We start from the raw sequence: 16,540 nt of genomic DNA on the forward strand, positions 1-16,540 counted from the left end.
AGATAAAAAACAAAAGCAACAATGAAAACAAAAACACAGCCTCTGCCCTCATATTGATCACATTGTATTGAGGAAATAAAACACATAAAATATCTGAAAGCCTCTTGTGAAGCCAACTATTTCAAAGAATCTCACTACTGTGTGATCTTGGCCAAGTTAAGACCTCTCTGGGCCTCAGGTTGGTTTCTCATCTATCAAATGAGAGAGCTAGTTCAGATCATCTCTACTTATTTTTCTGAGTCTAAAGCAATTTTCGGGTCGTGTTATTTCGAGTGCAAATGAGTACACGACAAAGAGGAAAGACCTGAGCAGATCACAGCCTAAATGAAGTTGGTGAGTTTTGGCTGGGTTTTCAAAGAGCCCAGAAATGTGAATCGGTGTGGGGAGAGGGGGTGACATTCCAGGTAGAGAGAATGGCATGTGCAAGGGCGAGGCAAGGAAGCAGAGGGTGGCAAGCAGATTAGTGAGGCTTAGGAATGAGGTTGGTGAGGACTGAGGGAGTCTGGGGAGGAAATGGGGACAGGAGGAGGAGAAGGGGGCAGTCCCCAGGGCTGAGGCCACTGAGACTGAAAGTGGGGGAGGAACATGGATGCGAAGATCCTCTCCCAGCTCCAGAGGCGGGTGCCAAAGCCCATCCAGCCAAACTCCACCCAGGAGAGAGAGACAGAAAGATCCCCTGGCCAAGAGGCCCCACCTACAGGGACGGCCCATTCCTCCCTTCCCCTCTCTCCCAGCTCCACTCCAGCCTGGAGGTAAGCAAGGGCCCCTCCAAGCCAGAGCCCTGTTAGTGACAGAAACAGGCAGATGGGGGCACTGCCGTGTCCCTCCATCACAATAATGCCAGCGGCAAAATAATAATAGTAATAGTGCTGATGATGGTCGGAATATTGAAAATTGAAATATCGAAACACCGCGTTGGGTAACAGGAGCTAACATAGTGTTGTAGGTAAATTATACTTCAAAACAAACAGACAAACAAGCTCCTAGAAAAAGAGATCAGATTTGTGGTCACCAGAGGCAGGGGGTGGGTGTGAGGGGTGGAGGGTTGGAGGGAGGGGGAATTGGAGGAAGGTAGTCGAAAGTTACAGACTTCCAGTAATAAGATAAATAAGTACCAGGGATATAATGATAATGTGCAACATGATAAATATAATTAATACTGCTTTATATATGCTTTATATCTATGAAAATTATTAAGAGAGTAAATCCTGAGCTCTCATCACAGGAAAAAAAACTTTTTTTCTATTTCTTTAATTTTGTGTCTATAGAGATGATGCATGTTCACTAGACTTGTGATAATCATTTTATGGTGTATGTGAATCAAATCATCATGGTGTACACCTTATACAATGCTGTATGTCAATTATATCTCAATAAAACTGGAAGAAAATAGTAATTGATGGTGATGATGAAATAAACCACTCAGCACTTGCCCTCTGATAAAACCCCGCAGCACCAAAACCTCTTGTTATGGCCATCCCATTTACTAGAATCTTTGCTTCTAAGAGCTGCAAGTGATTATCTAGTCTGTAGGATCCCCCAAACCTGACATTATATCAAAGTCACATGGAAGAACCTGTGAAGAACAGATTCTGGGGCTCTCTCACAGTCTGCATCAGACTCTTCGGGGTGGCGGAGGGTACCTAGTAATCTGCAGATCCCCAGGTAATTCTAAGACGTGGTTAGCTTTGGGACGTTCTGATCTAATCAAACCACCCCTTTATAGATGAGGAAACCAAGGACCCAGTCTCCCTGCCGGAGATGTGATGGTTAATCCGTGGCGGGGAGCAGGCAGAGAACTCAGGCATCCCAGCTTCTAGGTCAGCGCTCCTTCCCCAGCCTGCACTGCCCAGCCCCGAGATGCCTATGCCAGCAGAGATTATGGTCAGGGAGGCAGCCACTGGGCCGTACCCTAATCGTGAACGAGAAGAAATTCGTCTGAGTTGCAAAATGCCTTTCTGTAGCCAGCTCACAATTACTCGCTCCAGTGGCCTCTGCAGGGATGCTGCAGTCCACCCCACCGGTGGGCTTGGGAGTTCAGCCTTGCTACGTGCCCCCAGCAGGGCCCTCTGTAGCCCCTGTGGCTGTATTGGCTGGAGGGCAGGATCTTACCTGTTACCAACCTTAACGGTTCCTCTTTGGAGACACGTACCTCTGGCCCTGGAATCTCCAGGAAAGACCTTGAGGAGGTCCTGGCCTAAGAACACTCACCTCTCTTCCCCACGAGTGTCTTTTAGGGTGGATTTGGACTAGTAGCCCCTGTGTGTAGGAAAGGAGCTATGAGCTGAGGGGAGGGTAAAATGGGGTGAGGGTAGCTATGCAGGGACATGAGTGGGAGCATCCTTGCTGCAACCTGGAAGCACCCACCCACATACAACCACCACTGTACTCATTTTCATTGAGTATAATGTCTTATTTATTGAGCATCTCCTCTGCCCAAGCCAGGTTCTTGGGCACAGAAGCAAAGGGAACTGCAGTCCCTATCTCTGGGGAATTCCTCATCTCCTGAAGAGCAGGATACAGCCAAAGAAAAGAGCCTGGAATGGAGAAAACTGTCAGAGGAGGGACCCCATCACTGATGCTGCAAGAGTTGTTGGGTTCACAGAGTCGTGGACGCACCACACTGGAAGGGACCCGACGGGCCATCGGGTCCTTGTGGGCGAGGGCAGTGGTCCTGCTCTGACCTGCCCCCCTCTGTGCCTGGAACGGCGGTGGTTGTAGTAGTCTCTGCCCTATCCTCGCATCCCTCACTCTAGCTTGGCCTGAGCGGCAGAGGTTGGAAGGGACAGGAGGCAGAGAGACGGCCACCCTCCCCTTGGGCAGAGCCTGAAGCTGGGCCCCAGTCTTCTCTGCACAGAGCTTTCAAGGAACCATTTAAAACCCATAGAGGACTGGATGAAGGAAGCTGTGTTGTACTGTGGTTAAAACTGAGACTCTGGAGTCAGGCTGTTTGGGCTGGAATTTCTCGGTTTCCTCATCTGCAAACTGGGATATGAAGTGCCTGTCGTATTAGGGTTGTTGTGAGGACTGATCGGGACGTGAAGTGCTCAGTGTGGAGCCTGCTGTCCACTGGGCTGTCAGGGATGGAGCCCGATGCTGACGTTAGTAATAGAAGATAGCGTCCTGTCCCTTCTGTCCCTCTAAACTGCAGTTTTCCCCTACAAATTCAGTCTCGAAATGAGTACTGACCTAATTTACTCAAAGAAATCCAAACAGGTCTAGAGCCCTAGCTGTCCCCTCTGGGAGCCGGGCTATGGGAGTGGAGAAAATATGTGGGACCTTCCCCGACCAACCCCCGCCCCGCCCCCCCGCAGCCCTGTCTCCACACTCAGGTGTTATTGACTCAGAGTTGAGGAAGGGATCCTGAACCAGGCTGCAGGGAATGCCCACACTAACTGAAGAAGGGGCCTCGCCTGCTCTCCCAAATCCTGGCACTGCACATCTGGAGTGATCTGCACATCTGGCTGCATCCCTGGGGCAATGGCCACAGCTGCTGACATTGGACGGAGGAGCGATCTACCTCCTCAGTCAGGGCCTGGGGGGCTATAAATAACTAGCTAAGAGGACCAGGGGGATGAGGTTGACCTTTGGGGGGGGGGGGGCGGGAGCGGCTGGCGACTTCCCCCAACCCCTTGGGTCCAGAGCCAAGGTTTTAGCAAAACAGGAAGAGGCAGCAGCAGCTGCTGGGAAAGTAGGAGTGGCTCCCCTTCCCCCACTTGCCTGGGGCCTTCGGATCCCAGCCAGGACCTGGGAGAGGTGGAGTCTTCTAGGCTTGGGGGAGAGGAGGGGCAGACCCACGCAGACTGTGGCCCCAGTCCCTGGTGCCCTCCTATGGCTCAGCTGGGGTCCGGGCAAGGGAGGATGGGACAGAGCAGGGCAGCCCAGTGAACTGTGCCTGCCAACACAGCTACCTCCTGCTCCCTTTCTGTTTTTCTATCAGAGGGACAACAGGAAGGACAGACATTAGAAATGGAGCATAAAATATGTCTGTGGCCCAGCCGGTGTATCTAGAGGCCCACCATCCTCTCTCATCCCCTCCCAGCCCGCAGGTGGTCTGAGCCTAAGCCCGAGTGGGTGGGAGGGAGGGCTCCAGACAAAAGGCAGGATGCTTCCAGGCTTCTGGAGAGGGGCCCAGGGAATGATGGAGATGGAATGATGGAGAACTTCCCCATGAACTATTGAGGTGGGGAGATCCAAAGCTCTGGGGGACTCTTTTTCCTGGACTAACTTGTCCTCGGGAACAAGCTCTGTGGAGCCGAGAGCCAGCTAAGGGGGCCTCATGAAGTCCAGGATGAAAGCTGTCGTCCAGGAAATGTTGCTTTGCTTTGCCTTGCCTGGGGGAGACTGTCCACTGCCTGGTTGGTTACATCCGATTCGACCTTCGGCTGGCCCACATCTCCAGTGGGTCTGTATCTGTATCTGTCATGAGCCCTCACTGGAGCCACTCAGCCTGGAGCCCCTCATTTTGCCCGCTAGGAGGGGCTAGACATGCACCGCCCAATAGAAACAGGATGGGAACCATGTGTGTAACTTTAAATTTTCTTAAAAAATAAAAGTAAAAATACATCAGTGAAGTTCATTTTAATAGTATATTTATTGAACCTAATATATGTAAAAACATCATTCCAACCTGCAATCAAAACAAAAAATTGTTAATGAGACATTTTACATTCTTTTTTCACACTACCTCTTGGAAATCCAGTGTGTATTTTACACTTGTAGTATCTTGTAGCCATGTTTCAGGTGCTTGATAACACCTGTGCCTAGTGGCTTACTGTATCGAACAGCAGAGGTTTAGACAACAGTAGCTTAACCTCCTCTTCAGCCCTTCTAGTCCCTTGCTGGGGAAGAGGCTCCAGAAGTAGAGGAGGAGGCCAGTGAGGTCAATGCCAAGGGTTAATTTGCTCTAGGAGGAAGGCCGCCCACTTTGGCTCTCAAGCATCTGTCTCTAGACCTGGAAACAGTCCCGGTATACAGGCAAGCAAGGAGACTGAGTCACAGAGCGACATCTCCCTAGACAACTGGCCGCCTCCTCCTGTTCCCAGCCCTGGGCCTCTTAAGCTGAAGGTTGAGAGAATCTCATTAACTCTTCAGATATGCTAGCCTCTGAGCTCCTCTTTCTCCTGCTGAACATTGCCCAAAGGTCCTCGGGCAGCAGAGTTAGGGAATATGGGGGGAGAAGCAACCTTGGAGGAAAAAAACAGTCAAGCTGTGGACACATGGACTGAGGTGCTAGTGGGATGGTCATGGGGAAGTTGAGTGGACAGTTGCTCTCCGGAGCTCAGAAGAGGAGGGAAGGACAAATCAAGACCAGAGATCATCGGTGAGAGCAGACAGGGTGCAGTCAGAGATTTAAATGAAGCAAGAGGAAGCGCCATGTCAGAATCCAAAGTGGGGAGAACATCACGAAGGAGAGATCTGCGTTCGATTGCAATGGACGATGCTTTAAAATCCTTATAGAGAGAGCTCACCTCACACAAATTGGTAATAAACACTGAAACAGGGGTGGGCTCAAGCTCAAAGCACAGAAACGACTCTTCAGGGAAAGAGGAAACACAGCCAGTAAGCAAAGGTAGGGGAACATTCAACCTGATTACCGTCTAAGTAATGCCAATTAAAACAAGATGAAGGCAGGCACCGTTTTCAAACATCAGTGAGAATGTCGTGAGATGTACATGTTGTTATTGGTGGTGTAACTTCTTTTGATATCAATTTAGCAACGTATAGTAAGAGCTAGAAGATGTTTTTACCCTTTGGCTCAATAACCCCACCCAAAGTACCCTCAACTAGATTTCTATAACCAAAATTCAGGGCGGGGCGAGTGGAATATGTGCATAATAATACTCATCACCGCATTCTTTACCATATGGAAAATGAGAAACAATTTTAACACCTACAACTGGAAAATTGTGAAGCAAATTATATTTCCACTCAATATAAAATTATGAAACAGTTAAAAAGATGTTTTGAATGTGACATAGCATGGCAAGAGAATACAGATCTCTACATGCCTGGTGATGGCAACTGTGTTTAAAGAAACCCAACATAAGCACAGAGGCAAAGATTGAGAGGAAATACAAGTAACAGGTAGTGACTCTGCTGGGTGGTGTGAAGGCACACTTTTTTCTAGTCGTTTAATAACCGTCAACATTGTGAAGAGCTATGGAGAATGGGGATGAGGGTTGACCAGAAGCCTAGACTGGGCTACAGGGAGTGCCCTGATGACCTGATGGAGGTCTTGAATTCATTCCTCTAGCAGGTATATTTACTGGGCTCTGTCCATGTGCCAGCTGTTAGGTCACTGCGGGTATTAGCTCAGCACCCTCCAGATGGAAAAGGCCCAGATTCCCTGCTGGGTTCCGGGTGTGCTCTGTTCCCTGAAGGCCCCTGGAGCTTGGTTGGCTCCTGTGTCCCTGCTCGGGGCAAGACCCTGTGCTGGGCCTGGAGGGACAGTCCCAAGAGGACAGGCGTCAGGAGCAGGCACTGGGGCAGGGAAAAATGTGTGTGGGTAGCAGTGGCCCCAGGGAGGTTAGGGGAAGGTTGGGGGGATCACAAGGGAGCTTAGGGTATGTGAGGGCCACTCTGCCCCGGGGGAGGGTTTGGCAGGCTGTGGTTGGCCACCTGCTGTTTCATATCACCCCAAAGGTGACGAGAGACGTGAGTGGGCCATCACCTCCACTGCCCCCCACGGGAACTCTACCTGGGCCCCCAACTACAGGCACCATCCGGCCTGGGCAGCCTCCTGTCCCGGCCCCCTCAGCTCTCTTCCAGCCATACACACTGGGGCCTTGAAATAACACATCTTTATTTATGCCATTATTTCCACATAATTTGCCTATGATTCATCTCATTCATGTCAAGAGGCATTAAAACGTCCAGCCTCAGCTCCCAGACACCCACCAGTCCCTGTCCCACTCCCTCCTGTGTCCCACTCCGCCCCCTCCCACAATATCTTGACCAGCTCTCCCCCAAGCCCGGCACCCCGCACTCTCAGCACCTCTTCCTCCACGGGGGTCCCCACCCCCAGCCCCTCCCTACCCGGCCTTTTCTGGGGAGTAGGAGGCAGGGACTGGGACTGTGAACGGCCCAGACTGTGTCCACCCACTTCCCCAGCTCGGACCCTGGCCTGAGGCAGGCTCTGCCGAGACTCCGGATGAGCTCACACAAGCAGGAAAAGGGAAGAAGCTTCTCTTGGCCTAGAAGCGGGGAGCTATGGAACCTCTTTCTGCGACCCCCGCCCCCTACTTCCTCAGGCTGGATTTTCCTCGTACCTCAAGGTTGGCCCCTAGGTCCCTCCCCTTCATTCTGTTTCCACAGGGCACGGGGGTATAGCGTTTCCAGGGTGCGTGCATGTGCTTGTGTGTGTGCATGTGTGTGCATATGTGTGTGCGTGTGTGCACATGCGTGTGCGTGCATGTGTGCGCGTGTGTGTGTTGGGGGGCAGGAGAAGGAAGAGTAGTCTTCTCACACCCTCATTAAACGGTAAGGCTTTACGGCTTTGGGGACCCCCTCTCCAGCCCTCCCCAGGGAAATCTAGGTGAGTCAGGGAGCTACAAGGTGGAGGAGGCGGGGGAGGAAGAGGGCAGGGGGCGAGGAGGGGCTGCTGGAAGCGGCTGGGGCTGCTGTGGTTGGGTTATCTGATGTGAGGAACCAGGTGTGCTCTGGGCGTGGGGGGAGAGCAGCCTGAGAGAGAGAGAGAGAGAGAGGGAGGCAGAAACTGCAGACACGGCCTGGAGACACAGAGAGGCCGAAATAAGACAGGCAGAGGAAGCCTGGAGGCCTTTGAGATCTTTCCCCCTTTCCTATCGAGCTCCGGAGGCAACCCCGGGGTGGGGGCCGTGTCCTCCTGGCCATCCCCCCCCTTGCTCCCCCAGCTCCCCGAGAAGCAGGCGGCCTCCCCTCCACCTCGGGACAGAGGTGGGGTAGCCGGGGGGATGGGGTTTGTGTGTGGCATGGCAAGGGTCCAGCCTCATCCTGAATCAGGGCAGTTGGAGACAGTTGACGGTCTGTAATCTCTGTTGGGGGTTGATGGGTGGAGGTGGCTTTGCAGGAGGAGATAATGGGAGGGAGCGGAGCCCTGGCCTGGAACAGGGTGCCGTGGGCCCGGCCCTCCCCCTCCTTGGGTGGCTTGAGCAGGGCTGGGTCTTTCACAAGAGGAGTCCACCTGTGAGTCCCAACTTCTACCTCCTCTAGTCCTGACTCGGGATGTGTGTGTGTTAGGAGGAGGATGACTAAGGAGAAGAGAGGATCCCCGAGAGAGTGAAGAAAGTTTGAATAACCAAGGCTAATAGTCGCCAAGCACTTACCGCGCACCAGACCCAAGTCTAAATGCTGTGTGTTCACTTATTACTTTTCGCAACACCTCCCAAGTGAGTACAGCTAGTATCTTTGCTCTGTAGAAGAGAGACAGAACAAGTCCAGCGGCCAGCAGTCTGGCAGGCAGTTCACATCCTGTTCCCCCTCGTTGCAGCTTCTGCTATTCTCACCTGCTCCTCTAGAGGAGGCCCTGCAAGCTTCCTCCCATTGCTTCACAAAGACCCCGCCCTCAGGCTGGATTTTCCTCGTACCTCAAGGTTGGCCCCTAGGTCCCTCCCCTTCATTCTGTTTCCACAGGGCACGGGGGTATAGCGTTTCCAGGGTGCGTGCATGTGCTTGTGTGTGTGCATGTGTGTGCATATGTGTGTGCGTGTGTGCACATGCGTGTGCGTGCATGTGTGCGCGTGTGTGTGTTGGGGGGCAGGAGAAGGAAGAGTAGTCTTCTCACACCCTCATTAAACGGTAAGGCTTTACGGCTTTGGGGACCCCCTCTCCAGCCCTCCCCAGGGAAATCTAGGTGAGTCAGGGAGCTACAAGGTGGAGGAGGCGGGGGAGGAAGAGGGCAGGGGGCGAGGAGGGGCTGCTGGAAGCGGCTGGGGCTGCTGTGGTTGGGTTATCTGATGTGAGGAACCAGGTGTGCTCTGGGCGTGGGGGGAGAGCAGCCTGAGAGAGAGAGAGAGAGAGAGGGAGGCAGAAACTGCAGACACGGCCTGGAGACACAGAGAGGCCGAAATAAGACAGGCAGAGGAAGCCTGGAGGCCTTTGAGATCTTTCCCCCTTTCCTATCGAGCTCCGGAGGCAACCCCGGGGTGGGGGCCGTGTCCTCCTGGCCATCCCCCCCCTTGCTCCCCCAGCTCCCCGAGAAGCAGGCGGCCTCCCCTCCACCTCGGGACAGAGGTGGGGTAGCCGGGGGGATGGGGTTTGTGTGTGGCATGGCAAGGGTCCAGCCTCATCCTGAATCAGGGCAGTTGGAGACAGTTGACGGTCTGTAATCTCTGTTGGGGGTTGATGGGTGGAGGTGGCTTTGCAGGAGGAGATAATGGGAGGGAGCGGAGCCCTGGCCTGGAACAGGGTGCCGTGGGCCCGGCCCTCCCCCTCCTTGGGTGGCTTGAGCAGGGCTGGGTCTTTCACAAGAGGAGTCCACCTGTGAGTCCCAACTTCTACCTCCTCTAGTCCTGACTCGGGATGTGTGTGTGTTAGGAGGAGGATGACTAAGGAGAAGAGAGGATCCCCGAGAGAGTGAAGAAAGTTTGAATAACCAAGGCTAATAGTCGCCAAGCACTTACCGCGCACCAGACCCAAGTCTAAATGCTGTGTGTTCACTTATTACTTTTCGCAACACCTCCCAAGTGAGTACAGCTAGTATCTTTGCTCTGTAGAAGAGAGACAGAACAAGTCCAGCGGCCAGCAGTCTGGCAGGCAGTTCACATCCTGTTCCCCCTCGTTGCAGCTTCTGCTATTCTCACCTGCTCCTCTAGAGGAGGCCCTGCAAGCTTCCTCCCATTGCTTCACAAAGACCCCGCCCGTTCATAGGTGGGGAAACCGAGACCCAGAGGGCTCAGGTCACTGCCCCCAAGTTACACAGCCAGGACTGTATCAGGACTCATCCTTCACCACCGTGGCTGCTTCCCTCAAGGCTGGGAGTGGTGTGGCGTGGGCAGGGGACGGTGTGAGGGAGCACCTGGGCCCCCTCTGCCAACGTGCCCACAGCCCAGCGCCTGCAGGCCCGCGGGGGGGACAGCGGTGGGGGGCCTCCGAAAGAACCAACAGCCAACTGAACGGTCCTCTCCCAAGTCTACTGACATCCTGCCCACCGACAGTGCTCCCCTCCCATCCACTCCTCCGCCACCTCAAGGCCTTCCTGTGAACACAGCAGAAGGCAGGAGCCCCTCGGGGCGGGGTCCCTATCAGAGAGGAAGTGGGGCTGGCTTCTTTCCCATCCCCTTTATCATTTCTCCCCATCCCCACTTTATCACCCAGGGCTGTTTCGCCGTCTCCTCTCTGCTGCACTCCTAGGGCTCCAGGGTGGCAGAGGGGAAGAAATTTAAATCTGTGGGGCTGGGGGAAACAAAGGGGACAGCGAGAAGGGGTTTCCCTGACACTCTGAACCCGGTTGCTTAGGGTCCTCCGCACCCAGGCTGGGCTGGCCTCGGTGGCTGAGCCTTTTCTGATGGGCTGCTTGCTCTACCTGGCCCTCCTGGGAGACAAATGGCGAAACAGGAGCCAGGTGCAGACGCAGTTGGGGCCCCTGCACTCACTTCACCTCAACTTGCCCTTGCCCCATGCTGGCTGCCACAGATGTTCACAGGATTTGTAATTAGATGGGGTTGGGTCAGGGTGGCAAGGGCCTTTCCAGGTGCCCTGTAGGAGTCTGAGTGCAAGTGAAGAGGACAATGGGGAGACCCCGCTGAGCTAAATAAGGGCTGCCAGGCTGGGCTGCACGTGACTTCTCCATTTCTCACCGATGCCTCAGGAGACTTCGGCCCACTGTCCACTACCTTCCCCTCTCAGCAACCAGAATCTATGGAGGAGACTATGCCTTTCTTCCCCGGGTCCAGCTCAGACAGTATTTGCAGAACAATCCAGCTTGGAATTTGATACTTGATCCACCCCTTCCTGCATCCCCTATATCAGGTATCCCTGGATCCCTGAGCCTCGGCTCAGATCTGGTCTAATTCTATAAGAATCTGTTCAGACTTGGGGTAAGACTGTTGGGTCCTGGAGAGGGAGGGGTTGTGGGAGCATTGCCAAGTTTCCCAAATTCCTGTGGACGCCTGGGTTTTTGCAAGGCATCCACTCGCCTCCCCAAGACTCAATCTCATTACCCACCCCTTCCCTTTCTCCCAGTGAGGTCCTGAGCAACTGAACCAAAGTCAAGTCCCTCTGGTAGGGACCCTGTCCCAAGTCTGGTCAGCGTCAACCTGCAAGAAGGCACCGTCTTGGCTCTGTCTTAGCCAGCTCCGTACGTGGTCTGCAGAGCAAAGTTTTGGAAGATGCAAGGCCGGGAGGGATGGTCAGAATGTTGGATGGCAAAATGAAGATTCAAAAGATTTGAGCAGGCTAAAATGTGGGAGAAATAAAATCAGATAGATATGAATAGGGATAAATGCTAAATTCTGCATTTTGCACCAAAAACCCAACCATCCACATGCAGAATGAGGGAGATATGGCAGGTGCTGGAGGGAGAGGTAGTTAGCATGTGGGTTCTGAAGCCACAGCGACTTAACTTCTCAGTTTCCAAAGTTCAGGGGAAGGTGCTGAAATTTGCATAAGTCGGTTTGCATTTCATCTTCCAGCAGGGACCCAAGCAGAATTATTTTTTTTTTTTAATTTGACATCTATGGTGAGGAGCAGATCTTTTAGATGCTGACAGAGTGGGCGGCACATTGCCTCATCCTCATTCGTTCATTCATGTATTTATTCAGCTACATTTATGGAATCCCTCCTTTGTTCCAGTCTGGTAGGGAGCCCCGAAGGCAAACCAGAAATTTAAAACACACAACAATGTACACTTCATTCTACCACAGAGTGGGCGCACCATTCTACCCAGATGGGGCAAGGGAGGGTACGGCATTGTGAAGTTCAGGGAAGAATTTGTGCAAGAGATGAAGCCTGAGCTGAAAACTGAAGGAGCAGGAGGAGTTTGCTGAGTTGAGAAAACTGGGGGATGGAGAACAGGGTGGGGCATGTCTGGCCAAGGAAACAAGGCCTAGGAAAGTGTGGGTCTCAGAGTGTAGTCTGGGGACCCCTATGGATCCCTGAGCCCCATTCAGGGGCTTTGCAAGGTCAAAGTTACTCTCATAATAATACTAAGACATCATCTGCCTTTTTAACTCTCATTCTCTCACTTGTGTACAGAGGAGTCTCCCAAGGTTTCCATCTTGTGTGATACCCTAACAGATGGAATGCAGAACCAGTTATGAGAATCTAGCTGCCTTCTATGAAGCCAGACAGCAAAGAGATTTGCAAAACTGTCAAACAATACCTCTTGTCACTAAACTTGTTTTGTTACCTTTAATAAAAATTGTATTATTTATGTTAACTTAGATTCATTATTGTTTTTTTTTTAATTTAATGAGTATTTAAAATTCTTCTCAATTTAAGTTCCTAATCTGGTTAATATTGATGGATATAACCCACATAAACAAAAGCTCTTTGGTTGGGGGGCTCTTTATTTTTAATAGTCCAGATAGGGGTCCAAAGAACAAAACGTTTGAGAAGGGCTGGTGTGGAAGCAGCCTGCCGAGTGCACGGTCAGAGCTGCAAGTGGTTGGACGTGGCCGTGGCTCGAGTCCCACAGTCTGGACAATGACACGTTTTCCTGGAGCGGCAGACAGGCGGCATCATGTTGGCTGTGCACCTCGCCAAGGGAACATGGGTCCAGTGAACGCCAGGGTAAACGAATAGAAACTGTGACACAAAAAAATACATGGAGCAAACCTGATTCTTGAGGGTCATCTTGATTTCCCCCTCTCTGGACAGGAACCACTTCCGTCCAGAGAATACTGACGTTAGCTATGGGTCGGTAATGTGTGTGCAGTGAAGTCGGTGGCGGTGGTCATTGAGGGAGCGAAGCTGGCAAAGAAAGACCATAATTGAAAGAAGCCGCGGAGAGCATTTACTAGAGTTCCCCGTGTTTCTGTGCCTACCTTCCCATCTCTTTCCCACACTTTTCTCTCCAGCCGGGTTGTTTCAATTCGGGCCTATTTGGCTTATGAAGTCGCACACCTGCCTCCTGGTGGCCACATGGAGCAATGACGCCTTCCCCCAGTCCCTGTAGATATTCACGGAGCAGGGGCTCATAGCTCCAGAGGCTGAGATCTGCATGGGGGGGGGGGGGTCAAAGGGATGCCCCTGGAACCAGTCCAGAGAGTCTAGCAAGGATCAGTGGTCAGAGGACTAGAGCAACATCAACTTGCAATGAAAACTTATTTGACCACCCTTTCACTCTGCAACCTAATAATGACGCTGGCAGCACAGGTACTGTGAAAAGTGATTTACACAGATTATATCACAACAACGAACCTAGGAGTAGGTACTCTTATTGTTGCCATTGTATAGATGACGATTCTGAGGCTCAAAAATATTAATTCACTTGCCCAAGGTCACACAAGGTAGCAAGTGGGATGAGCCAAGACAGGGACCCAGCAGTTTATGCCATGAAGTGTTTGGCTTCTGCTTGTGCTGCTTGGTGATGGCCTGTTTGCAGGTCTGTCTTCTCCCCCTGGACTGTACCTTTTTGGGGGGCAGCGACTGTCCTATTCATCGCTGTATTCCCCGGCACTGGGCTCAGTGTGACACTTGGAGACACTTGTGCTGGGGGACACTGAAAGGACTGCACAACCAAGCTGGACCTCAGAGGGAACGTGGGACCATCAGGGAAGGTGCTCAGAGGCCCCTGGCACAGCAGGCCAGGCACCTTCACAGAGATAAAAGCAGGAGCAGGATGTAGAGGGAGGAGGGAGTGGGGGAGAGCAGCCCGGCGAGCAGCCCAAACCTGTCCCTATAGGGCAGTAGCACCACCTAGTGGTGAAGCTCAACATGACTTCGGGAGGAAAAAAAACACTGGACAGTCCAGAGCTGGGGAGAGGCTGGGAACGCCCCCCGCTGGAGGGAGCTCCAGGATCTATTGCTACCCCCTCCCTAGAGCCAAAAAGAAGGGCCTGGCAGCATTCTGGTCCCTCCCCAAGGCGTCAGGTTGTACAAAATGTGAAGAAACAACCCCCAGTCCTACCTGCCCTTGGCTGAAAAGAGGTAACTTTTCCAGGGGACAGCCTGCCTCCAAGGACCGGATGATGTAAGAATGTAAAAGCCGGCTCCCTCACCTCAACTTGGGGCAATCCAAAGGGCCATCCCAGTTTCAGAGCTCCCCATAAGGGATGGTTGAGATCTCTGCTGAGATTGCTTGGCAGCGCTTCTCCCTCTCTACCCAATCCCATTTTCTTCCCTGCCGCCCGCGCTTGAGACCTCTCCCCAGTAAGCTTCCTGCACTCCCACCTACATTTCAGAGTTGGCCTCCCCAGAGCCCGACCTGCAACACTATCTCATATATCATATACGGCATGTCTGAGTGCAGAGATTCCGAGCAGCTGTCTGGAGCAGTGACAACCCCCCATCACCACTCCCAGCCTTTGCTCCGCCTCCTGCTGTGCATTTTGGTCAGTTGGAGCACAGACCCCTTCAGGAGCCTCACAGGCTTCTTGCCCACAGTGATGCCAGTTGGCATGAAGAGGCAGCCCTTTGGCCGTCCTAGGAGTGCCAGATGTCACTCATCACCCTTGTCGCCTGCAGGGCCATGGGGCAGGCAGACAGACCCAAGGTGCATAGACAGCTTCCAGGGAGCCCCGGTAGAAGCTAGAGACCCTGACCTGAGGGATCTGGTCGCTCCCAGGCAGGCCCTGTCTGCTTGTCCCCAGGACTGAAGGAATCAGTATTTCCTGGAACAGCGCTGACGTATTTATGCCACCTGAAGCTCTGAGCCTATCAACCTCATGATCTGTGAGATGTTTCTTCTTTATGTCTCTTTTGAGGAGCAGACGTGTTCCCAGCAGTCCCGCTGCAGCATTGCTTGATGTAAAGGGAGGATGTTCCCTGAATACCCTCTATATAGTGTCAAACACGTGGTGGCCATCTGCCCAACAGATCAACGGCAACATACCGTCCAAACACAGGACCAGATAAGAATGCATTGTGTAGACCAACACTGTCCAATAGAACTTTCTGCAATGAGGGAAATGTTCGGTATCTGCACCATCCATTACCATAGCCCTGGGGCTATTGAGTGCTGAAAATGTGGCAAGTGCAGTGGAAGAGCTTTATGTTTACTTTTATTTAATTTTAATAAATTTTAACGTAAATAGTCACATGCAGCTACCTTACTGAACAGCACAGATGTAGACCCAAGACTTGGAATGTGAAAACTTAAAATCACTTTCTCCTAAGTGGGTGCATTCCTCTCTGTTTACCTGGAAAAGTTGATTGTAACACACGGCCGTGGAGATTTTGTGTTCCTCTGGATCATCTATAAAAATGCTAAATAAAAGTCTCCTAACAGTTTCTAAGGACATGTCTTCACACTTCTCCTGCCAGAGCCCGTGTCCGTTTATGCAGCTGCTGGTTTCCTTTCTCTAAGTCCATTCACTTTTCTTGACAAAACGGCCCTCGAGCCCCACTCCCAATTCTTCTATGCCCATCCCATCCCCCACTGACACATTTGGTTTGAAATCTTTTCAGACGCTTCTGAAAAATTAAATCACATCCACAGGTTCCTAGGCCAACTTATTGTAAATAAATACATTGGTTATGTTTTCCTTGCATGATTTTCCCTGCAGATGACCATGTGTGTCTTTGGTTAGTTACTTTTGCTTGTGTGTTTAACGAAAGCTGCCCTTTATCATAAACCCCACTTTTTTTGGAAATGGAGGGGGTACATTGGTTCCTCAGGGCCCTTTGGGAGTCCTGTATATTCATAGGAGTCACTTGAAGTTTGCCAAGTCACTGGCACAGCATTTCAAATACAAGACACATTTTTGTCAACAGCTGCCTGGTTTCCTATTCTCGAGGTTCTCAGGTAAGGGCCACACAGAAATGGACCCAACACATGTGACTGAATGCTTCCTGAGAGTAGAGCCCTGTTGGATCCAGCACCTCCAATTTCTCTATCCCAAGGCCTACTTTAGGAATGGGAATCTCCCTTACATCCACTTTAATAGAGAGCTGGCATGACTAGCTGTCATTTGTCAGCCCACTCAGCTCAATAGGAAGCAGTACAGTGTAGTAGGTAATTAATGGCTTCTGGAGCCAGCTGCCAAGGGTTCAAACCCTATCTCTCACTTACCACCACTGTGGCTTTGGGCAAATTATCCCCTCTGCGAAATGAGGGTAATAGTCAGTCGTCCATCTCCCCTAGAGTCCTTATAAGGATAAAGCAAGATGGTTTGCATAAAGCATTTATTTACGGCAGTACTTGCCACAGAGTAAGTGCTATGTAAGTATGAGCCATCTTTATTACCATAAGCAGAGCTTTCTTCATTGGTTTATTTGACAAATTTCTGGCAAACTTTTTTTCTCTTTGGAAATCACTCAGGAGGCACTCTTCAAAGCTTTCTTTGCTGCTTTTTTTTTTTTTTTTTTTTTTTTTTTTTCGGTACGCGGGCCTCTCACTGTTGTGGCCTCTCCCGTTGCGGAGCACAGGCTCCGGACGCGCAGGCTCAGCGGTCATGGC

This window comes from Physeter macrocephalus, chromosome 6 (assembly GCF_002837175.3).
Source record: "Physeter macrocephalus isolate SW-GA chromosome 6, ASM283717v5, whole genome shotgun sequence".
NCBI lineage: Eukaryota > Metazoa > Chordata > Mammalia > Artiodactyla > Physeteridae > Physeter > Physeter macrocephalus.